The sequence below is a fragment of the Gallus gallus genome, chromosome 7 (genome assembly GCF_016699485.2).
Source record: "Gallus gallus isolate bGalGal1 chromosome 7, bGalGal1.mat.broiler.GRCg7b, whole genome shotgun sequence".
Taxonomy (NCBI): Eukaryota; Metazoa; Chordata; class Aves; order Galliformes; family Phasianidae; genus Gallus; species Gallus gallus.
Genome location: NC_052538.1, coordinates 29,833,890 through 29,859,490, shown reverse-complemented (window position 1 = coordinate 29,859,490; position 25,601 = coordinate 29,833,890). Strand labels below are relative to the sequence as shown.

Here is a 25,601-nt window from a genome sequence, read left to right as displayed (position 1 = left end):
TGGCAGAAAGTTAGAGTCAGCGGGTAGTTTTGCTATCCTCATAACTAAGATCCAAGGTGTGGGAGGGGAAAAAAAAGCTTTTTTGTAACTAAAACAACAGTGACATTTCTTTTACGCATTTCTTTAAAGCTCATCATAGTCACAAGAGAGTTTCGAGTTACCTAGGTTAAAATCTGATTAATTGTAAATAAAGATGATGACTGCTTACATCTGAGCCGAAATAGTACTCTGGAAACGAGTATGCATCCACCATCTGGCACTCAGTAATTATAGAAATTAAAAATGCATTTCTGTGGCCTGACTTTAACAATTTTTACTGATACAGTAATACTTGATCTTCTTAGGGAACATAATCTAAATTCATGCTGCTAAATGATCACAGGACCATCCACTGTATGGCGTAAGCAGCTCATTAATCTGAAATCTTAAAAAAAAACTAAAAAAAAAAGCCTTGCTCGTTCCCTAGTAATAATGGAAACAGTTTCTGTAGTTTTACGTCATGCCGTTAAATTTAATCCACAATCATGGCAAGTTAATTTCACACCTGCTGAGAGATATCCTGATGGATGCCACCACAGCAGGTCATTAATTTTCTTTCCTTGTGATTAATTTCACACCACACACTGGACACAGACTTTTGAGTAACGATGTCTGAGAGCAACGTTAATCCTTGTAAAGGGCTAAATCGATTTTGGATGGCATGCCAAAATGCAAAGAGCCCAGATGTGACACAAGCAAAAGGAAGCATCAGCAGCCTTGGCACTGGACTCCAACATGCTGTAGTGTGGCAGGACTGCATTCTAGTGTAGAAGTGCATTCTTCTTAAGAAGAGCCTCAAAACAAAAGTGCTGAATATTCCTTACTTCTGGGGCATTTTAAAACAAACATTCTGCAGCATAAGGATTGAGGTTACAGTAACATTACTGAAACAACTGAGAAGGTAACCTTTTCTGCCACAGAAAACTCTCACTGCTCAGTTATTGCCTTTATACATAACAAGGTATAAAGTTTTACCAAGACTATCATGTTTGCTGTTTTCAAACCTAAGTTTGCACTGGGCAAAGAAAGATGAAGGAAAAGGTAACCTTCACAGATCACAACAGCAAAGCCTGCGGCCATCAGAGCAGTGAGAGGAAGCTGCAGGGAACCACATGGCTCCATAACCACCGAGTGCACATGGGAAAGACCCTGAGCCCACACCACAGTCTCCTAGCGCAGGAGGCAGCAGAGCTCATCTGGAAGCTCCATGCTGAGCCCTGTGCTGCTTTCACCTCCTGCTCCTTGTCTGCTCCTCCAAGCCGCTTGCTCTCGCACCCTGCTTTGTGCTAGATGTGCCAAATCAACAGATCTCTCGATGAGCTGTACAGATTGTGAAAACAAAAGAAGCCTTTTTATTATATTAGCTTTCTGCTTGTTTTGCAAACCAAGCTGTCTACCAGATGGGTCAGGTGCATATCACAGCCAGTGAGAACAAAAAAGAGGAATTGTATCTTTTGGTGTTGAAGAACTGTTCAGCTTAGCCCTTCTTCCTCTTTGCAGGAATGACTCAAACCAGTGGCTTGAAAGCCTCACAGTCCGTACTGTCCATCTCAACCTTAAATCACTGTGCTTTTACCTCTTATTTATCCTCTCCTCACATTCCCCAATATTCTACACCACAGTGAATATTTGGAAGCACTTTTACTTACAACTCTTTCAATGCTTTATACTTTCTGCTCTTACGTCATAATTTCCCAATATAGTATGTGCAACTTCTTAATCACTTCCTGATCTTGAGAGAGAATAGTTTAGAAAACAAGCAAATATGCTCATATGCCTACCACCAGCCATTTTTTGGCAACCGAAACAATCACAGTGAAGCTGAAATAGAGGAGAGAGAGAGAGAGAGGAGGAAAATGATTACAGAATCTGATGAATGAAAATCACATGGAACACATGCTTTAGTATGCCCTGCTCAGATTTCTGAATGTGACATGCTGCGGCCAGGCAGACACAACCTCTGCCAGATCAATCTGTGCCAGCAGAAATGCGACTACTCTCCAAGCAGAAGTCATTGCCTCCTCACATCTGCCCATGGAATTAACTTGAATGAGCACTGCCTAGACAATTCAGTCAAAATAAGTTGGATAAGAAGCAATTTGCTATTTAAACTGCAAAACTCGTCTGCCTGCTTTGATTACAATAGCTCAGTGAGAATAAACTGGCCCTCACTCAAGACTGCAAGAATATTTCCTATTATCACTCTGCTGTCTTCTTTGGATTCAGCATACAGAGAGTGAGGTGTCATCACCTCACTGTCAAATACATAAGCAAAGGATCTGCATAAAGCTTGAAGAGATAGAGCTTATTTGATGTGTATTACAATGGTTACCTGTTTGTTGGCCAATGTGCTTTTCTCAGCATGCTCTGAAAATTTTTACTGTCAACTCCTATGAAGAATATAGATATAGAATGAATTAGGAGCTGGATTAAAAGGATTTAGTTGCAAATTAGAAAATCAAAATAAATTACTCAATAATTAGAACTTGTCGTTTTCTTGGACAAATCTCCCATGGCTGGCAACTGATTATGCCCAATCTGAGCATCAGGAGGATCAAAGGAACAGCTACAGTCTGAACGCTACTTGAAGCAGTACGTACTTATTCCTCATCACTGTTTGGTTTTCATTATGAATGGGAAAGTAAACATTTTGGCCCTTTCTCCAATTAACTAGAACACAGTATAAAAAGACTAAAAAACAATCAAATTTTTGATATCTGCATTTTCAGATATCTAAAGGACACCTAGGTACACCTTCCTTTTACCTCGTAGTTTTAACGGACTGCTGAAGAAGCCATTCTCTTTCCACCTAAAAATCTTTCTAGCCACTGTCTCTCAGGGCTCCTTCTCTGACAGAGACATGCAATTGCTCTGTCTTTAACGACTGCTTATGAGGGTGGATAGTGACAGGACAAGGGAGAATGGTTTTAAACTAAGACAGGGAGGTTTAGGTTAGATACTAGGAGGAGGTTTTTCACACAGAGGGTGGTGACGCACTGAACAGGTTGCCCAGGGAGGTTGTGGATACCCCATCCCTGGATGCATGCAAGGCCAGGCTGGATGTGACTCTGGGCAGCCTGGCCTGGTGGTTGGCAACCCTGCACATAGCAGGGGGTTGAAACTCGATGATCATTGTGGTTCTTTTCAACCCAGGCCATTCTATGATTTTCTCCTCAGTCTCTTCTTTAGTCTTCTAGCTGGTTCTCGAAAAAGAAAACATCAACCAAAAATCCTCAGCAAAGCTACAAATTGCAGCCCTCAAACCCTGTCAGCTTTCTCTCCTCTGCAGAAATAATAAAAATTGAAGTGCATAGGTTAATGCTTACAAAGTCCTTTTAATTTTTTATAGCACTTTGTATATCAAAACCAAAGTGTAATAAAGAATTAATTTTAAATTGCTGCTATGTCTATATTACTATTAATGTCAGCATATGTCAGACAGAATCTCCAAAGGTAGATCTCAAGCTAGCACTAACCACTGAAGCAACATGATGGAGAATAAAGCGGACAGGCGATATATCTAGCTTCATCCTATCTTTGTTCCCAGAGGAAAGTGTTCTTCCTTGTGTGAGAAGGGAAAGAAGAAAAAACATTTGGTATGTTTAAAAAAAAAAAAAAAAAGCCTAGAAAATGAAAGCATATTTTCCCCAACACTGATGACCACTTTAAACAGTCTCATACAACTACAAAATGATATTATTGGCCTTGGATTTAAGCTTATGTTTTCCAGTCTGACCACATCAGAGGGTTATTTTCTTCTCATACCCACTGCAGTATCCTGAATTTTTCAGTTTAAGTAATTCTGCCCCCTCCACCTTTTCAAATCATTCTAAAACACCTAAAACAAATCTGGTAGGGTAATTCTGCACTTGGCTGAATCTTACCTGCAGCTTATATAATCCTTGTACATTTTATATCTCTTGCCCTACTCTTCAATTCTCACCAGACCAGGAGCTCTACCATGCAGACTCCTCGGCATGTTCCCAGGTACACAAATTGATCTTTACTTCCTCCAGTGCTCAGAAAACAATTCAGTTCTTAGCAAACACTTTTATAAAACCTAAAACGTTGTTATCAAATGAAATTGCTTTCCAAAAATTCACACGAGTGGATCCACTTTACTAAGCACTCTCTGCAAGGGCACAAAAAATTAAAATATTACCAAATCTCTTTGCTGCTGCAACAGGAACCAGTTACGGTTCCTGTTATTACGAATAGGCGATATTCATAGATGGAAGAGAAGAAAAAAAAAAATCAAGCCTCTGCTAGCAGAAAATCTTGCAGCATACCCACTGAGAGACTTCACAGATGACACAGGGATGAATATAATTTGAAAAGAATGCACTTGTATAACCAAGTATCCATACTTTGTAAAGTAATACATAATCTGATTCACAGGGACAAGATCTAGACTGTTGTTAAGTAGTACTTCTACAGTCCATTCAAAAACATTAGTTTAGTTATCAGTTTAGTCCTCTAGTGCATCAGCAGTGCTAAGGCAGTATAAGGAATGTCAGTTTAAGCATCGAGGCCTCACACTTCCCCACCTTGAGGACAAAAAAAAAAAAAAAAAAAAAAAGAGAGAGGTTTTAGAAATACCTCCAGTTATGACAAGTGGTGGTCTTGGCTACAGCCTAGATAGTATCTTTCCACTGTAGTTGCACCCTAAATTCTTGGAAACATCAACCTGCCCTGCTGTAGTGACATGACACGTTCTACAGTAAACCGCTGTATAGAGTCTTACATTAAACGGTTTCCAGAACCAAACAGGAAATTCAACAGGCAATGCTGTTCATCTCAAACATAGTCATAGTGGAAAAAAAAAAATACATACTTTGAGCTCACAAGGGAAAGTTAGGAGACTTCAAAACAGATACAGCAATAGAAGGCTTGCCGCAAGAGAAACTTCCATTAGTAGCAGGGACAACACTTATTTGCCATATATCACATGATGTACCTCAAGTTTAATTAGATACAGGGCTCTTAAAGACACCTGGTATTAAAGATGCAAACCAGCAGTTAATGTAAATTAACTAATTAAGGGTGCCAGAAAGATAATCTACAGCTCTGAATTAAATTTAGATGTCTTGAAACAGTACTGTAGCACTGGCAGAGGGGAAAAGAAATGCCACTATAATGACACCATCACAGCCAAGTGGATTTCTTTACTGGTTAGTCAGAACTAGCAAAGAGAAAAATGCAGAGACACAGAATAACAGATTTTCTAGTATTATGAAAATACTTGTTCCTTTTTTCTCACTAAGGAAATGTGCTGGCAAATGCATCTTTAAGAGCTAAGTGGGTACATTACAAACCCTCATTCTGTTTAACTCTGTATCACTAGACTACATAGATTTATCTTTGTAAACGCAAGGATTTGACAGAACTTGCAGAAAACTATTTAAGGCATTATCTCAGCACATTTCAACATCCAGAGCAGATCATTTCCTATGTAAGCTACAACCACTCATATCAAACACAGACTATCCTACCACTGTGTCGTATCTTTGCCTACCAACTTACACCTGTATTCCACTGCAGAAAGTAGATAAACTTGTATTTGAGCCATGTGCATGCAGATCACAACAGCACCTCTAATCAAAGTGGGGGAAAACAGAACCCACCATAAGTCAGTCACTCATGTTCATTAGGTATGGTCTTAAAGACAGGAAATGTTCATACTAACAGCCTGACAGAAGAAAGGCTATATTTATTTGATATCATTACCCTCTGTATTTGAGGAGGATACGATATTCCCCTCTTAAAGTTCAGTATCACTCAAGATCTTCCAGGCTTTATTCCAACTTAGGCTGCTGTTTTAATTCTGAGAAAATATGTACCCTACAGTTTAGACCAACACATGACTTAAGGCTCAAGTCTAAAGAGTGCTTCGGAAATCACTTCTGTGTTCTTGTAACAGCTATTTAAATCCCAAATTATTTTATACTAACAAGTGTAACAGTTATTTTGGCGTATGACTTTTAAGTGGCCTTCATTTATTTCCCAAACCTGAGAAAACATGTAGATTTTAAGGCAGTCAAGTAACTAAGCTTTTTTTCCCAATAGGTAAGGTTTCATTGGGTATGGGAACTGTTGAGTCACAGCCTGAACCACTGATTGAGCACCTGGGGAAAGGACCCGCAGCCCTGGGAGCACAAGTGAAGGCAATTCATCTGTGACTGGAACGGGTGGAGCCTGGTTGTACCTCTCTTAGACCTAACTGAAGGGCTGACCTCCACTGGGGAAGAATGCCTTATTGGAGATCTCTTCTTGGTAAAGCTTTTCTCTACAAACCTGCAATCTTCTTCCCTTCCTTTATAGCACCTTTCTACCACGTCGGTCTTTCTCTGGTGTAGCACCTTTCCCACCATATTGATCTGTCCAATTGCTATGCACTCAAACCCTAACCTTTCTCCCATTAATGGTTTTGTTTCTGCTCTCCTTACTCAAAGTTCATCTTATGGCAGGAAGTACTCTATCTCAACAACGTAACCACCACCACATCCTCTCCCTGTCATCCTATAAGATTCTTAAGAACTGCAAGGTTTCCCCTTTGCTTAATTAAGAAATTAAAAAAAAAAAAAGTCAACACTGCTTCATGGCTGTAAGCATCTAGCTGCTACAACACTCAATTCTATATTAGGCACCTAAAATCTGTATACAACGAAATAAAGAGAATCACTGCCAAGAGGCACTCAAAAAAAACAGATTTTCTGTAGGTTCACACCTTGTGCAACATCAGCAGAGTTGGATCTTCAGTAAAAATGGCTCAATCATTTCCGGACAGTTGCTTAAGGTCAGTTGAAAAAGCCACATCAGAAAAAAGACAAGGAAGAGAAACTGCATGAAGAGTTCTTGACAAAGAACTCTTTCATGAAACAGAAGAAACAGATGTATGATCCACACGCCTTGAAAGATGTGAGATGCTTGCTTGAAATCAGCTGATTTGACAATTACTGGGTAGGCAAACTAACAGAAAGGTTCTAGTTTGTCCAGATTCAGCCTAACTACATGCATACCTCTAAAATTTCTTCTACTTAATTTTACAGAAAATAAATCCATCCGGATTTGTTGACTGGCTGGGTAAGGATGAGGAGCTCTGTCTTAGTCCAAGTCTAAAAGTAAATGAGTGCAGTAAATATTTTTCTATATTACTTAAAAAGGAAACAGGTTATATAAATGTGAGAATTTCAGGAGTACATTTTGGGAGATAGGAAGAAACACACAAAGTAGAGCTTAAAAGCAGTGTGTGGGGGGAAAAAGAAAATGTCAAGTAATCCTTGAAGATGAAATGTTTGGGGAAGAAAGGCAAAAACCACTCAAGTCTCTACCGAGAAAGAAAAGAGATTTTGCCTCTTCCAGAGTACTGCAAAGATACCCAAAACACTTCCTAGAAAAGTGAAATCTCAGGCAACTGACTTCAAATTCAGCTTTCTCTCAATTTTGATGCATCTGTTGAATAATATATTTTATTCACTAAAATCTTCAGTCTAGCAGAAAGTTGCTTCCAGTGGTGAGGCAGCCAGGCTGAGAACAGAAATGCTTACATTGCATGCATATCTTCTAAAGACCAAATAAAAAGAGCACAACAGAATTCGCCCTTCAGTCTTTCTAGGATGTAGAACAGAGAAGGTGGTGGGAATAGCAATAATTAAGGAGCAGTGACAAAAAAAAAACCCAAAAACAAAAACAAACAACAACAACAACAACCATGCTTCATGTTAGATAAAACAGGGGAGAAAGGAGACTGATACAAGCCAAGATGAAAAGGAGGGTGTGACCAAAACCCCTACATCTCTCTAGAAGTATTCTGGAGAACTTTTAATGCTGCTTCTTGTTCATTCATTTATTTATTTTAATCAGTTTTCCACCTCAAACACTGGTGTACTTTGTAAAAAAAATTCCTTTAAAACATCAAATATGGAAACAAAGATCTTAAGATCACAGTGACTGGACAACTGTCATCAGTGCATTCAGCCACACACAGTCCAAATGAGAATGCACTGGAAAATAAAGAAAAAAAAGAGACAAATAACAAATTTTCTAATCACTTCAAATAATAACATTTGACAAATTTCTTGTTCCATTTGTCAAGTCCAAGGATGACAGAGCCGGTTGGTACAAAATAAACAACAAAAAGGGTTTTCACCTCTATTTTTGTCAACATGACACATCTTAATCCTGAGCAACTGCAAATCAGGCCATTAGGCTGATCCTTATCCCCACAATAGAGGCAAGGTAGAAATACTGAGCATTCTATGGTTCAAGTAACTTCTACCAAACTACAATATTGCATCAACAGCCTTTCTAATAAAATGTCAATTTTTAGTTATTTAATGAGGTGAGTGGCATATTTAAAAATAGTCAACAGCTTGTGAAATAGCAAGAGTTTACCTTCATTTAAAAGCTCTTTTCATAACACATCCAAAATCAACAGCATGAAATCTGAGTTGTATATATGAAATTCATGTAGGGCAAAGGATACTTTTCTCCTAATTGGGATAAGTACAAACATGTATATTGATAGTACTTAGATAGAAAAAGGAGGGTTTTTTGTTTTTTGAAAAGGGCCATTAATCTGGTAGATAAAACTGGGACCACTTGGCCTACTGGACAGAGCATTAACACTCTATGAACCCAGCATTTTCAATACAATCTTTTAATGAGCCTGATGTTCCAGTAGTCAAAGCCAGCACTGCCACTGAGAAGCAACTTTACTCCCTTCTAAGCTCCTTCCCCAGCTTACACAGGCAAAAGGTGAAGCTACCTAGGGAACATTTTCATTTTGGGATGTGAACAACCAAACACAAAGGGGTCATTCATAGCCACATCAGATTCTCAGCAGTTCAATGCACTGCCACAGAAATGCTCTGACAGGTACTGGACAGAGACAGGTATGGTGGGTGACACAGGTCACATCTAACTATAGCCTTTGGGGAGACCAGGAAGAGTAATGACATTCCCATGTAAAAGCATCAGTGAACTCTAGGGTAATTTTCCTCTGATCAAAGCATCACACAAAATATTTGCTAAGCATAAGGTACAAGAAATTATAAAATGGCATTTGAAGACCTCTGGATTACAGAGTATTCTGAACAACGTATCTAGTACCTAATTATCAGTTGTGCAACATATTCAGCAGACAACTCAAGTTTGCCATATCAACTCATAAGATCAGAACAACAGTCTGAAGAGAGGCTAAAGCAGTTCAAGCAGAATAGAGAACTAGTGGTACAATAATTCAGTTAGACATGACACAAAAAGACCATCGAGTCCAACTCCAGGGCTAATCAAAGGTTAAAACACGCCATTGAGGGCAATGACTCTTGACCACTGACAGGCATGGGGCATCAATACCTCAGTAAGAAGCCTGCCCCAGTATCTGAGCTCCTGTTCTCCAAACTGGACAAATCTAGTATCTTCAGCCTCTCCTTACAGGACACATCTTCCAGCCCTTTTATCAGCTTTGTTGCCCTTTGTGCAAAAATAATGAGAGTAAATGACAGTTGCCCAAATATATGGAATGCAAAAAACTTGTTCTTGAAACATGCACGTGAAAGAGAAAGACTTGCTTATTTTTTTTTATACCTAACTTAAGAGAAATTAGATTATTTGGATGGTCATCTAACCCACCTTTTCAGATCTAAGAAAGACAAAATTATTGTAGAACAGATTTTCCTCACACACTGAAAGTACAATATTGCTTTTTCAAGTACAGTTTTCTACCTTTTTTCTGATTAAGCTCTCTGTTTTCTTTGCTTTAGATGTGGTATCTAGTAGTATTTAGACCAGTATCTCAGTATGTAAGTGCTCTTAGACATGTTTTAAGTAGCTTAATATTGTCATTCTTCTGTAACATTACAGTGTGCAAGATGTGTAACCAGGACATATGGAAGTGACTATGTTGGGAAATGAATAAAGGTACAAGGACTTTAACACAAGCTGAACAGAAATGAAATCTGTTACAAGCTGATACTTTTTTTTTATCAGTCACTACAGCTCTCATAGGGAAGTTTAAGAGCACACTTGGGCCTCATTGTACTAGTTTGAGCATATAAAGCCTGAGGTTTAAACTGCATCTACTCAAGTAGAGCTTAAGTGAACTTCAGCATGCTTCTTACATCAGCACAGAACCGTACCCACTGTGCAGAAAGTCTCCTTACATCTTGAAATGAAAGCCCCTTCCTTTCAGTACAGGCCAGAACACTCTACCAACAGTGCTGTAAGCTGCTCCTTCACAGGCTGTTCAGTAGCCAGCATGGATCAGCTAGTGAGATGAACTACTGCACTGATGGCAGGTAGGTCCTATTGCCATGGAACTTCATCTGAGCAGCTAGCTGGCAGCAAGTCTCGATGGAAGCTGGCAGAGGCCAAAACCTTAATGATCTTCCAGTCTGAAACTCTTCCTTGCTCCCTATTTAACTTATATCATTAAAGAGAACTCTGAAATTCTTGTTTTACTCTCCAATTAATTTAACGTGACATTCAAAACACTGAAAAAAAAAAAAAAAGGAAGAGTATTCCAGCAAGAACTACAGGTTAGTATTTACTAGGTGCATAAAGATTATATTTGTCTTTCAAAAGAAGTTATAATATCAGTGCAAAGATTATTTCTAGAACTGATTTATAAGTAAACTTAGTTTCTAAAGGCCATTTTGTTAGATACAAAAATCTCTTACTTTCAAGTATAACAATAACACTCATCTAACTTGATTACAGGCTTCTACTAAAGTATTCAGAAAAGGTTGATTTTATATACAGTAAAATAGCTGTAAGGTTGAGCAGAAAAATACACTGGAAGCACTTGCAGGATTCTCCCTTTGCACGCTTTCTTTCCATTCTAGGAAAAGAAGTTGCATAACATGGATAGTTCTACAGCATAAATAGAATGATACATTTCACCACGTAGTTAGAGAATCAATAGTGCTGAAGAACTGACTGAAATAACATAGCTCTAATAGCCTGGTCAAATATCCAGTACAACTGATCCTGAAGTCCGAGTGCTGGAGACTGAGAATTTATTATTTATTTTTTTAAGTCTTTTGCCTACACAGAGTATTCCACATCCTTTTCCTGTTTGGTCAGATCAGGAAACACAAATACTGATTTCACGAACAAATTCTCGTCAAAGTACAGGAATGACAATTCTTAATTAAACTCAAGAGGAAAGACAACAGTTTTCTCTCTAATTTTGCTTTATCTCTGTTCAAAGTTCACGCTCAATTTCTGAACTTAGAAACACCAAACTTTCAGACAACAACTGAACTCTTCAGAAACCTCTCTCAAAGACATTTGGTTCAGTTCTCTGAATATTTTTTCAGATTCTTTCCTGAACTTGCTAGAATTTTTTCCACAATTCCCACAAATGAAGATACATATTTTAAATGTTTTGCACCTGAAGTTCCATCAACACACAGACTGAAAGCACTCTTCTGCTCCCTACAGTACTTGAAATTATCCCTCTCTGATGCTTACTGCCTGAGCAAAGAATTGGTACCTCATTCAGACTGTTGAACTACTTGTTTTGTAAACATCTCATTGCTACCTAAGGGATAGCCCCCTTGTCTTGCAGCCCCTCCTCCTGCCAGAACAACTTCTGAATCCACTGTATGACTACCATTAGTGAAATACATTTCTGTAAGAATTGTCAGTGTTCCAAAAGGAGAAATGCTGAGCGTTTTGGAGCCATTTCTTGGGTTGATTTTGTTTGTAAGGTGTGCTAAACAGATAGGAAAGCTTGTATCCACATGCAAGATATTAGCATGCACAGAAAACAGTGTTGTGTTCATCACAGGTATTTGCAAAGGAGGTATGAAAATGTCAATGTAAGAATATTTCAGAATTTTCCCAGGCATGATATATATATCTGCTTAGTTTCTTTTTCCCCTCCCACAAAGGTTCCTTGCCAGGTGGCTCAAATTCCGAGATCAGGAAACACAGACACAGCAGACAGAAAGACAATACTCTGATCTTTTTAGGAAACGAGGTGGCGGTGTCCATTTTAATGTACAATTCATATCAAAAATAAGACAAAGCAAACTGACAGTCTAAATAGATGAAGGCGTGGATGCTGATGCTTGCTTAATACTTCTAAGCAGTTTGTACATTTTCCATATTTATTGCTATTTTAATTATTAAAACCAGATAGCTTTAACTGTATCTAGGTAGAAATGAGCAATTCAAACCAACTTCAGGAAAAGAGAACTACCTGATGGTTCATGTTACTTGGGGTACCATTTTCAAGGCATTAGTCCTACTAGCATTCTTCTTACACAGACACAGTCCTTTCACAACAGAGGACTGGAACAGTGTGGGACATTCATTCTACAGGTAGGTCGTGCAAATAATTTCATTCAGCTTTCAACACTGAATGCTGTTACAATGTTTTGGTATAAAAGAAAAAGCAATGTAAAATCTGGATAATTACCAGATTAGAAACATTCCTCAAATGTATTCTTTTTTTTTTTTCCCCCCTCTCTCTCAAAAATTAAAAAAAGGAAAGAATATGTAGGTCTGATACAGAGGGCAAATGGTACTGCACAAAACCTTCTTAGTAGGATCTTAAATCCAGTAATTTTACTCTTCTTTGTATACAGCATGGAAAATCAAATCAATGCATGCACAGCACTTGAATAGGACCCATCAAGATAGAGTTCAAGGGCAACTTTCAAAAACTGCACTGAAGCAACTACTGGAGATTTGTATTTTCATTCTATCAGACATACCTGTGGGCAGGGAAGGAGAAAAGAACAGCTCTCTGCAGCAAAGGAACAAACATGGAGAGAGCAGAGAGATGATAAGGAGGAGAGAGATAAGAGATAGCTTTGCACTACCGAAGATCTTCTGTAAGAGTGTTACTCCACTCTAGTCACACACATTACAGACAAGAGGACTATCACATAATGCACTGGTGTGTCAAGGTTCAGTCTCCTGAGACATCACATATTCAATAAACCTCAAGGCCACAGAATAGGGCAGGAATGAAAATTCACTGCAGCTTTTACCTTTAATGACAACTTGATTAGAGTCTATCTGAAAATGATCCAAGAGGACCTCAAAACAGGTTACATAAAACACTAATGCACCAGTCACAGCACTCGTGTGATTGGTCTGATTCTTAGGGTAGCAAGGAAATGCAGTCTTAATGGGTAACAGAAAGGAAACAGCCATAAGCTTCATTTCCTACATTTCTAACAAGGCTGAAGAATGAGGGTGTAGTTATACAGCTACTCTAAGGAAATATAGCAAAAAGGAATATATTATACAGCAAAAAAATTTACACGAAGGCAACAAATGACATGATCCAAGAACAACAGCTGGTAAAAGTGAAATCATTTTTTTTTTCTGTCAGTACGGAACTCCTTCCTTCTTATTTAAACAAGTCACCATAAAATCACCTGCCTGCTATTTCTTACCTATGAAAACTCCTTTGTCCATAGGACGAGGTCAAACAAAGTGGTTGACTACTGTCAAATATTATTGTCTTTTATCAGGAAACAAAAAGCAGTAAGGCAAATATCAGTTAGTCAGACTAATAGTCAAGGTTAAACATTTTGGAATGCCTGTGGGATGTATGAAGAAATGTGCTTAGCTAATAGGAATAACAGGACCTTGTAAGACTCAAAGAAGGGCAAGGATCACAGGATTCTTAGCTCATACAAACCATGAATAATAAATCAAATGAATCACATCGCTGCCTTACAATCTTCCTCACAAAAAGGACTTTGCTACTTAGAGCATTCAGTGAGAATCCCTGTCCCTCAAACTGATTTTCTTCTCTGTTCCTTGCTTTGTGTCTCCCTAGTACACAGGCTGCTACAAACACAGGCAAATTCCACAATTTTAACAGAAGTTCCTGGAAGGAACAGTATCTTGGCTTGACTGCATGAATACAGACCTTGGGCTTGAAGGCTTCACCTGATTAAAAACAAGACAACTTTTTGCAAGGCAAAAATAAAACCCTGCAAATTTATCTCAAGGTACAGCTAAACTATTCTGTCTGGAACAGAAGAGCAAGGCTTCCCACCCTGATGAAAGTTTGCATTATCATGAAAAGCAGGTGCCTCATATCTGAAGGGCTGTATCAGCACTTGGGCCACTAGTTCTCCATAATTACAGTCCCCAAACACTGTCCAATTAGAATGCCTATCTCAATATCCAAATCCATTCACTGAACTAATGCTGGTTTGCATAATAACCTGCTTACCTTCTTTTCATGGCTATGGATTACAGGAACTGTTACAAACACAAACAGAAAAAAAAATTACAAAGGAAGAACAAAAGTAGAGAATATTAAAGGATGGCATTATACCACCCCAGTCTCTTAGACTGAAGACATAAAAATAGGAAATCTGCTTGATTTCTGAAAGTTTCTCCTCATCGGATTCCCCAGCCCACTAGCACTGTGCAGCACACTCACCTTCTTCAGCAGCTACTCCTGATGTTCACTGCCAAGTGGCTGCAGCAGTACTGCTGTGGTTCCAAAATCAGGATAAGCAAGTGAGTTCTGCTAGCACTTTGGGAATAATGTGACATAAAGGAACCTTATGAATAAATAAGCCATATCAGAACCTGGATATTTTTTTTCCCCACCATCTGTCTAACAGACTAAGCATACGCTAAAATCAGACCATGAAAGCAATGTTTGCCACCCTATCTCCATTTTCACTCACCTCTCCTGGCATTAACACTGAGCGAATTCTCCCATTCTCTCATAGGACACAAAGGCAATCTTATTTAGAATTCCACCTGCTCAAAATACAAATACTGCATTTACAAAAGTCTCTAAAACACCTACCACACAGTTATAACCAAGTTACTCTGTCTGTGCAGGGCACTTAATAGCAACAACACCTGAAGTTTTGTTAAAATGTGAAAGCCAACAGGAGGAGGAAAACTGCACATGAAATTACCTCACAGAGCAGCAAAATTGTTAGATGACAGCAAAATACAATGTCAGAAACAACAACAACAAAAAAAAACTGCACACTTATAAATAAGATTGAAATTAGTGGGGCTTCTAAGATGCTACACATTGACTAAAGTACAGAAGTTGATGGTATAAAGCTTTGTAGTTGTTAGTTGTTTTTTGTTGTTGTTTAAATCAAGGAAAAGGATTTTGGTTGGTAGAAGATGACTTAAGACTGACAACAGCTGTCTTTATTCTAAATCATTTTAGGAATCTAGAGCACTTCAATATTTTGCCAGATTCTACCTCATGAAGAGGATTAAGGATTTTGGATGATCTGCACTCTGGGTTGCTGGCTGCTTCCCAAGTTTTAGGCAGTTTCGTTTCTGGACGTTAAACAATCTGATCTTCTTATATTCACTATTCAGCCACTTTGTCTTTCAGCATCTTTCCAGTCCAGGCTGTACAAGCCAGCTTCTTCCTAGTCGACAAGATGGATTAACCACTCAGGAAAGGGAAGCATATATTATTTAATCCTTACTCACTCATACAAAATAAATTCACATTCTGTCTAACAGAAAGAGAAAACAATCCATACGCCTTAAGAAGAGTACTAAACATAGTTATCACTAAACACACTGCTTCACTTTAAATTACCCCCTATATTCTCTCAGACAGGTACAGACTAGGAGGTAGTATGGCAAGTTATCTTATATGTAATGAAAACACCAAAAAAACCAACAACCCATGAAGGATTTTTTCCTACCCCTAGGTTTGGCACAGTCACCAGCAACTGTGTGAAGTGTGGGTCTTGCAGTAAGCAGAATTTCTCACGAAGAACAGTCTTTACACAGAGAGGAAGAAAGGTACATCACCCATTCAGACTAAATTGGGCTCAATGCCCCCAGGCAACACGGTTTCAATAACAACAAGAATCAACTAGTCCCTCCTTTTAAAAATGGTTTTCAGCCCTTCATGAAATGGTAAAACTATTTAGAAAGAACCAACATTATCTGGTTGAATTGGGAGTGAAGAAATAACTCCAACCGGCAAACAATCTCAAATGCTCTCCTGAGGACAAAGATTAATAGATACAGCAAGTGACACTCCCTCCACCCTCTCTGCATTCTCTACACAAGGCTGTTTGCTGAGATAAAGCACTTGCATTGTATTAAGTCAAAATTCACTCCTGTATTTAGGGATATGAGTCACAATGTTGAAAAGGCTATCATAGTATTTCATGGGGAGAAGCAACAGAGCTTGTTTAGGCACACAGGAGTGTAAATTCAAGTAACACACATCACAAGAGCGAGCCTTCATTTGAAGAGTATTCTATTCCTGCTGCGGCTATCAAGAGAGATAGGCATATCAAGACCTAACAAGAATGAATTCTCTTAAGTTTACTGATCTCAGTGCCAGAAAGAGAAATCTGCCTTCAGAAGGTGAGATCAGAAGGTGACATCTGCGTTACACCGCATCTGGAAAAGATGGAACCTACACTCCCTACATTAACGTTTAAGAAAGACACGACCAAGACTCAGTTCCTGAAAGCAGGAGGACGTTTACCTTCCCCTGCACATACTGAAAAGTTTGCCTTGGGGAGATGACAGAACTCGGCGGAGACTTCAGCGCGCGCTCCCGAAGCTGCCGTTTGTGCGGCTCAGCGCACAGAACGCTCCGGGCCCACCGCGCCCTTCGCACGGGGCCACGTCCGTGCGATCCCAGCGCACAGCGCCGATGCACGAACCTGGAGGCAGAGCATCGTTACATCCACCCTCCCCGCCAACCTTTGGCCAAACGCTGCGAGCCACGGCACGGCGAAGCCGGCAGGCGGGTGACAGCTTTCAGGTGACCTTTTCCTCCTATTCGCTTCCTAGAGGCTCACAGAACCCCGCCGGCAGCAGGGACGAGCCGGCACCCGCTCACCGCACCGCACCGCCCGCGCCCCGCCGAGACTTCGGCCCCGCAGCCGCCCGTCCGCGGCGGTGCCCGGGAAGGTCGTTACGCAAGGTGACGGGGGCGGCCGGGCCGCAAGGCCGAGCCCCGGCCGCGCCTCGCGCCGCTCTCCCGGCCGGGCCGGGCCGCCCGCGGGCTGCGAGGGGCGATGCGGCGCTAAGAGGCGGCCGCCGCCCCGCGCGGCTGCGGCGAAGAGGCCGAGGGAGCGGCCACATCACGGCCGCGGCCTGAGGGGACGACGGCCGCGAGCCCCCCGAGCCGGGCGCCTCCCGCTCCGCCTCACCTCCTCCGACGCCGCCTGTGCGCAGCCCCCCGAGCCGAGAGGAGCGCATCGCCCATGGTCCCTCGGCGGAGGCCGGCGCGGGCTGGGCAGGGCTGTGCCGCGCCGAGGGGCGGCCGCCGTGGGGGCCGGGCCACCCGAAGGCGGGCGGACGCAGGGAGCGTCTGCAAACTGCCGGCCTCGAGCCCGAGCGAAGCGGCAACCGTGCAAAGAGAGGAGCGGGAAGGAGCGCGCCCGCCGAGCCGGAAGCGCTTGCGAGAGGCTGAGGCAGGGAGCGTGTGCAAAGCGCCCGCCCGGCTGCCTCGCGCAGCTGTGCGCGCGGCGGCGGCGGGAACGCGGCGCTGTAACGGTCGTAACGGTCGCCCCCGCCTCGCGCCGCCCCTCAGGCAGCCCTCACGGTGCGGGCGGCCCGAGGTGGGTTCGTTACTTCAGTTACGGTTTTTCTAAGCCTTACACGCGCACGGGCATCGGTACCGCGAATCGCAGCGCGTCTCTAAAGCGTGCTCTAAAAGCTATAGCAGAAACGGAGTTAGGGAGCCATCGGGGCTGAGGACGCCGATGTATTTTTGTCAGAGGACGCCCACGCTGCGCGAGCGGCGAGACGGGATGTCTGCGGCGCGGCTCCCGCGGCGGGAGGCGGCGCGGGGCAGCAGCGGGCGGAGGGTGACACCTGGCGGCAGCGCCTCCCGCTGAGCGACGGGTCCGGCTGAGAGAGAGCTCGGCTGTGGTTAACCGTAACCCCGGTAAGGAAAAGGAAGGATAGGTATAGAATGCGATAAGCCGCAGAGCCCATATCGGTGTCCTTCACAGCGTTCTTCTTCACGTGTCGTGGAATCCTAGAACGGTTTGCGTTGGAAGGGACCCCAGAGATCATCCAGTTCCAAATCCCTCCTGCCGCGGGCTGGTTGCCACCCACCAGCTCAGGCTGCTGAGGCCCCATCCAACCTGGCCTTGAGCCTCTCCAAGGATGGGGCACACACAGCTCCTCTGGGCAGCTGTGCCAGGGCCTCACCACGCCCCGAGTAAATAATGTCCTCCCAACACCTGACCTAAGTCTCTCATGTTTTAGTTCAAAGCTGTTTGTTCCCCTTTGTTCTATTGCTACCTACCTGAGTAAAGTTGGTCTCTCTCCTGTTTGTAAGCTTCCCTCTAGTACTAGAAGGCCCCAGTGTGGTCTCCCTGGGGCTTTTTTTTTCTCCAGGCTGAACAAGCCGTGCCCTCTCAGCCTGCCTTTATGGAAGTGCTCCAGCCCTCTGAGTGTCCTCGTGGCCTCCCCTGGACCCACTCCAGCAGCTCCATATCTCCCTTGTGCAGGGGGCCCCAGGCCTAGATGCAGCCTGAAAACGGTGGGGCCTGAAAACGTTGAAGCAGAGGAGGACAATGCCCTCCCTTGCCCTGCAGCCACCCCTCTTGTAATGTAGCCCAGTATGCATTTGGTCTTCTATGCTGCAAGCACACACTGCTGGCTTGGAACTGTCATAAAATGGTTACACGCACCCCAACAAAATAAATAAATAAATAAAATCTAGCAAGTGGGTATGGTTTTGGCAACAGTTCCCCCAGATCTTTGGTTTGGGATGAAAGGAACCTTAAGGGTCACCTAGTATATCTTTGCTCATGTTTAGTGCTATTCATTTTGGCATTCTCTCCAAGACAAAAGCTCATAATGCATACAGCATGTGCTGAAGGACACTTGTTTGCACCCACAAACATCCTGCAATGTGACCGTGCAGGTCAGAGTCCCTTTTCACCCAGCATTATGCTGTGTTCCTGGCTGTAGGTTCTCCCTGTCGCTTAATGAGAGGCTGGGGATTTGAACGTTTTACAAGGCTTCCTGCGATCAAAGCCTTGGGCCTCTTTCTGTGTAAAACAGGAATTTTTTTGAAAGATTCACTGTGATTTGCAGCATTTGTGGAACAGGATCTGGCCACAGAGAAACAAAGTAGGTGAAATAGTGGTGTCTACTGCACTAAGATTCTTTTCCATTTATATTAGGCTTATAATTTAGGATGCTCATACAAAACAGCTAATCTATCCTTGTATTCACTTCAGAGTTTGATATGATCTCTTATTGAAATATATACAGAAAACAACAGCAGAGCTCTTCCCTAAGGCAACAGTACATCTTACTAGCTAATAGTTTTCTAACAAAAGCATACCAACCAGATCCTCTACACAGCATTAGAAAGGTACACTGTGCATTTTACAGTGATTTTGTCTGACACAGCTGAATAAAAAACCCTGGCACAGGTGAGCAAAACAAGTGCCTCAATTAAGTGAGAACAACATAATGTAGCAGGTTCCCTGTTCCTTCCCTGGTGAAAGAAGGGGTTCTTGGAGTACAGAAAGCAAGAGATCAAGATGAAAAAAAGAATATTGAGAAAATATTTAGAGAATCTGAGAATAAGCTGGCACTTACTCATTTGTTCCTCACTTCAGCATGTAACAAGTGAGCCCACAATTATTAAGATTTGGCTTCCTCAGGCCTTTTCTGTACTAAATGTAAAACTCGCAACAAAACCTTCACCAATGTGCTTACTCATTCTCTGCATAAAAGGCTGTGGGCGGTGAAATCTCCAGGTGAGCCTGATTAGAACCATTATGAGCAATTAATGCAATCAGGGCTCTGATGCTGGGATCTCATTTTGCCTGTTTGCGTTGTGGAGTCATAAGCTCTCTTTAGTTTCAGGATGTTGCATGCTAATCCTGTTACCTTTGGGTGTAGGGAGGAATTTGGTAGAATGTAGCATAGGTGCCCCCAAAGGGCACCTAGCTGATCAGCAAGCTGCTAGGGAATGTTCTTCCCAGAGGTAGTTACCTTCCACCGTGTGGTGCTGTGTGTGGTTCCTGGGTGTAACCAAATGTTTATCTGCAGTCTATGCAGACAAACACATCCTGTGAGCCAACCTTTGGCAACTGAAGAAAGTATCGGTCGGTCTGTTGGATGTGTGAGAGCACCTAAATGTTGTGTAAGACATGGTTGTTAATGGAGGTTTTTCATTTTACTCAGAGGTCTGTCATATTAGTGAAGAGACCATGTTCTGGTTCGGGTATTCTATATAGCAATAGTGATAATGTTTTCCTGCTTGATTTTGCGTCTGAAGGTTAGAGGTGTAGCCATGCCCAGAATTACGTCATGTTACCTCTCGCCTACCTGTCCTATTTTCCAAGCCTGCTTGTTTGGATAATGCATTACTCTAATATGGGTAAAAGTGTCTGAAAAAGAATACAGGTTATAAAAGCTTGTGATTAGGTAGCACAGGTAACATTACATAAAGCCTTCTTTGGAAGTTATGTGTGAGCTGTGTTTCAATGTAACTTGTAACAGTGTATAACAAAATTACACTATGTGTACTTTATCCTAACATCCAGTTTGCCTTTTCTAACAGTAAAATCTAAAATGAAATATATGTTGTTAGAGAAAATATGCATGTAAAAATCTTTCTATAGAGAAATTGTTCTCTTCTGAGGTTGACATCAAAGTTCCTGCCTTTGTTCTTGTTGAAAGCTTCCGCTTGTCTCAGGTAGGTTGATACAATGTTATATCATTTTATGCTTCTGGGATGAACAAAGTAAGGAAGCACTTGGGATGGGAACTAGAGGGAATCTATGTTATGATCTTCTTCTCCTTTGACTTCCTGTTGTCTGATCTCTAGAAGGTCTCTGTACCTTCTCTGTAGGGTTTCTTATCCTCTTTTATAAACCTCCCAGAGTCTGAATAAAGGGTTAGTAGTTAGCTTTGCAGACATTAAGGAGACTCTTTGCTACTAGGCCAAGTACTCTGTTATTAGTGTTGGAAGTGACCTTGACAGTATGAAAAAGGGTAAGAGTAGAAAGAATAAGGAAAAACTACTTGAAACAAAGAGAAAATGAAAGAGACCTTCCTGAAAAGCATCTTTGTCTCTTTATTGTTAAACACAACAACTGTGTTTTGTAGCCACAAGCCACAACATATGCTTTTAAAGCTTTCTGTTTGAGGTCTCCCTCCGCTTAATTGATACAAAGGAATTTCCCATAAAATGAGAGCAAAATCCAACTTCTAGGAGCAGAAAACAAATGTAGTCTTATTCAAAGAATATATCTTGGTGGTTGTTTGTTTGTTTGTTTTTTCTGAGTGCAGTTTTCTCAAGATCTCCTCTGCATCATTCAGATCATTCTCTGCATCATTCAGATCATCCTCTGTATCATTCCAATTTTTGGAATATTGGACATGACTATTTTAAAAGGTGTTATAAACTCTGCTCAGCACGAAAGATCAAACTCATTAATTATTCTTTGACTCTTGCCTTTGAGAACTTAATTGTCCCTTGTTCATAGATGTAACGACTGAGTTATACAATTTTCTGTCACAAAAAAAAAAAAGATATTCCAACAGATCTTCCCGTTAGCAGTGACGCTATAAATATAAATTGTATCTGAACAAATATTTCTATTAACTTTGAAGTAAGTTATCACACTGGAATTAAACCATTGGTTTTAGTTACCAAAAGGTGATTTCCAGTAGGTATTTAAGTGTGCAATTATTATATTAAACAGCTCACTTTCTGCAGGATAATTATTTGAGGTTTATTTTTTTCCAGAGATTACATTGGCATTTCAGTGCAAAGTGACATCAAATACAAAAATTTCATAGGTACAGTCTAAATTTGATAGATCCAATTCTCCAATATCTTGTTCTCTTTGTGGTGATTAGTAAGAATGGTCATATTTTACATCCACCTCACACACGCTTGAATATCTTCTCAAGGTGCAAGTGGTACTCTCTGTTCTCATTTGAAGGCAAACAGAATGGTTTATTTTAGCAATTTCATTGGACCTAGAGGAATTAAAGATGTTAGTGGCCATTCAAGGAGATCTACTAGAGAGACTTTATGACAGATACGTGATCAAGGCACAGAATGAGTAAGACCCAGAAAGAACAAAGGCAGTAAGAACATAACAGAAGATTTGGATGGGTTATTTTTATTGGAATTCACTACTGAGGGTGTCATTTAGGAAGTTTCTGCTCCAGTATAATTATTGTGGAGCAGTTGTCTAAAAACTGAAAAATAAATAATTTTTAGATTGCATTAATAAAGTTAATAATACCAGGGCTAGATGGTATTTTAAAGGAATTGAGGTAGGGAATTTCTGAGCAGTGATTTCTGGTACACTGCCTACTCAGTCTCTTTTCTTAATTATCAGAGGCTCTGATTTCATAGAGGATCATTTTAACTCTGGAAGTTAGACATTAATGACTTAGTCTGACTTCTGTCCTTGATGAATTGGTTAGCAATATAGAAACATTGTGTGTGTGTGTATATATATATATATATAATAAATTAAAATTAGTCCTCTCTGGAGATAAACAATAAGCTTGCTGGTTTGTTGGCTTTTTGAAGTCTGTAACTATTTCTCTTATCTGGATAGTACTCTTTGTTCAGATACGAGTTAACTTTTTAACAAAATCTTAAACTAAATTCTTAGTGACTTAAAGAAATAAAATTGCCATCAGGTGTATCTTTTGAGTTTTAAAAGAGTGGAATAGGGAAAAACCAGTGGAAAACAAAAGTAGGGTTATGAATGTGGGATTTTTTTTTTTTCTGTGGAGGGAGTTTATCTTTGGAATCTCTCAGGCCCTTGTTTTGTTACCTTGCTTTTCAGCATATTTGTAAATGATCTTAAAAGGAAGGAATACTGGCTTGACAACCAAAAATGATATAAAATTGCAAAGGATAGTAAAGCCTAAAGCTGATAGCCAAATGTTGCAGGAAGATACCATGATACTATGTGACAAGTAAATGGAATAGGAGATATTTAGTGTTGATTCTGCTTTGGATGATAAATGAAAAATTACACAACTGTACAATCAAACAGACGTTTGATGTTGCTAATCAGGAATGAGACTGAGACTATTTTCATAGACTCTTTGAAATATCAACTCAATATTAAAGTGATAAAAAATGTTGGGAATTATTTAGAAATAATAAGAAAAGATCTGTGAAAAACATGAAACATTCCTATGTTCGTTCAGATCCATGGCACACTGATTTAATTCCCCCAGCAGTTTTCTTTCTGTACCTCAATAAAGCCACAGTAAAGGATGTTGTGAGTGACCAGAGACTTTGAATTGCATCATATGAGGAGAGGCTAAGCTGACTAGAAACTAGGGAAGAGGAGAACTTGAGAGAAAAAGATGATAGGTATTAAACAATATAATGAAATCATAAATCAGACAAACGTGAATGAATGAAACAGGATTGTTCAGTATTTTTCACTGCATAAGAATTTGTGATACCCAATTAATTTTGAACAGTGGATTTCAAGCAAACAAAATAATTGTCCATGCAAAATATAAGTTTTGTAGAGTCTGCATTATTTTCTGGATGCCGAAAATATAAATGACTTCAAAAAAGTGTTGAATAGTTCAAGGATACAAGATCCTTTAACTGCTGCTAATTAGCTAATGGCTTCAAAGAAGCTTGTAGCTCTCTGACTACTGGTAAACTGGGAAGATATTCCCAGGGAGGAATCATTCTGTTTCTTATGCTGCTCATTGAAGGGTCTCCTTGTGTTCTTTCTTTGAGATACTGAGCAGACAGACCTTCCTTTGGCTCAATAAAGCTGCTATCATGTTCTTATTTTCTGACTCTAGCAGGGATGTGCTCCTTTGCTGTGGTCTGGCTGCCTCACCTGAAGAGGCAGTGCTGTGTTACAGACTAACTTGGTACGCTCTCTATTGCCACTATGATCCCAATAATGTGCTGCTGATATACTGCATCCCTTAAAACTATTTCATGTACTAAACTAATACTTACCTATAGTTCTGAGTATGGTTGCAAATGGTGTAATGGAAAGTTGAATTTGGAATACACAGATTCTAGCTGGGTCCTTGCTGCATTATTTCTAGTGTGACAAATTCTTCGAGTTATTACCAAAATGAAATCCTGAAGTTGATTGTTTTTCAGCTTTAAACTAGTTAAACTTTATCTGTATTTCTATTCTTATTTCATTCTCAAAGCAAATATAAGAAACCAAATTAATTTTCAATCTGTTTTCATTATTTGGGTACTAATAGAGATTTCTGCTTTTGGTCTAGTACTTTAAAAGGTAACGTGTGCAGTAAACACCTTATTTCCTATACATTTCCAGGACTTTTGGCAGATTTCACAGTCTGGGTAGGACTGTTGTACATTAATTGTTTTTTTTAAAGAGATCTTGTTCTTTATAATATTAATTGTTCATTTAAAACTCAAAGCATATACAGATTCAGAAGTGTTTCTTAAAAGTTCACTCTTTTCTTATGCTAGACGCATTATTGCACAAGAGTGAAGAAAGCACATCATGTAGGCATTTATGGAAATTGGCATCTCAAGTATTCAGGTGACATTTCATGTAGGGGAACTGCTAAATCTGGGTGTTAAAAATAGATTTAGTTTACCTTCTATCTTAAAAAGTTTCTGTTGTCTCTGTTTTGTTAATTAAAAGTTTGAATGTGGGAGGCATTTGATTTATAGAAGATGTTAACCTGGAGTCTGCTTTATAAAACTTTAAAAAGGACTGATTCTAAAACTTCATAAAAGGGGAACTGCTTTCAGTACTCAAATGGAGATGGATACAACTTCTGTTTTTATTAGAAACAGACTGTGAGATTTAGATCAACAGGTTTCAACGCTCTTATCAGTCCTCCAAAAGAAAGAATTTTTTTGTAGAATCCCAATTTATTGTAATGCAGCCTTCAGTTGAAATCCGGGAGTATTTCTAAGCTCTGTGCAATTATTGACAGTAGATCCTGTCTGTTAATTATGAAATGGGCAATCAGGTCAGGATTCTTGACTGGAGAACTGCCACATGTGAGAGTTTACCTGTAGAATTTCTTCTACTTAAAGGATCTTGTACATATCACTCATTTTAATGTGAAAGTCTAAAAGGTTGAGAGTCCTGTAGTTGATTAATTCCAGGGTGATGTTATATTTATATTTTTATTTTGCATAATTGATAATGAAATAATTCAAGTTGGTTAAAGTCTGGGCAATGGTGATATGCTTGTGTTTGGTGGTAAACAAAAGTGTTTATGAATTTCAGTTTTGTAGATTACCCTGAGTGGTAAGCCTTAGCAGTTATTTAATGTCTCAGCTTGAAAATTTCAATCTGATATTGGTAAGAATCTTTTAGATGCTTGCATTTCTGTGGAATGCTGATGCTTTGCAATCCAAAGTCCCACCAAGTTTGTGCAACAGAGAATATAGGTGCAATCTTCTAAGCATTGCAGTAGTCTTGGAGGAATGGTCATCCAACTGGAATGTGAGTGAGATTTGTGTCTCCTCATTTGCTTGTTTAATAGTTTTGGGAATAGCTCTGGGAGAGCCTATGAACAGGATTTCCAGTACAGAAAGAGAAAAAGCATCAGTATTTTTATGGCTTACTGATCGTGGTGCT

The 25,601-nt window shown here is 40.3% G+C and overlaps 2 protein-coding genes across 6 annotated transcripts in view; one reads left to right on the top strand and one right to left on the bottom strand.

The window, feature by feature from the left end:
• The window catches only part of MGAT5 (alpha-1,6-mannosylglycoprotein 6-beta-N-acetylglucosaminyltransferase), a 111,375-nt gene extending 94,105 nt beyond the window's left edge, over positions 1-17,270 (bottom strand). Inside the window, exons 1-2 of one of the 3 annotated variants that reach the window (XM_015289923.4) lie at positions 17,187-17,270; positions 2,372-2,429 (exon numbers count right to left, since the gene is read on the bottom strand). The gene's annotated coding sequence lies outside the window, so the exon portion shown is untranslated. Of the gene's footprint in view, positions 1-2,371; positions 2,430-5,562 lie in introns of all 3 variants that reach the window. The other 2 variants (XM_040704259.2, XM_015289924.4) reach the window with 2 other exon arrangements.
• NCKAP5 (NCK associated protein 5) overlaps positions 16,524-25,601 on the top strand; it is a 441,589-nt gene continuing 432,511 nt past the window's right edge. For 2 of the 3 annotated variants that reach the window (XM_040704243.2, XM_040704245.2), the window contains exon 1: positions 16,524-16,795. The gene's annotated coding sequence lies outside the window, so the exon portion shown is untranslated. Of the gene's footprint in view, positions 16,796-17,560; positions 17,927-25,601 lie in introns of those variants that run through there. The other variant, XM_040704244.2, reaches the window with a different exon arrangement.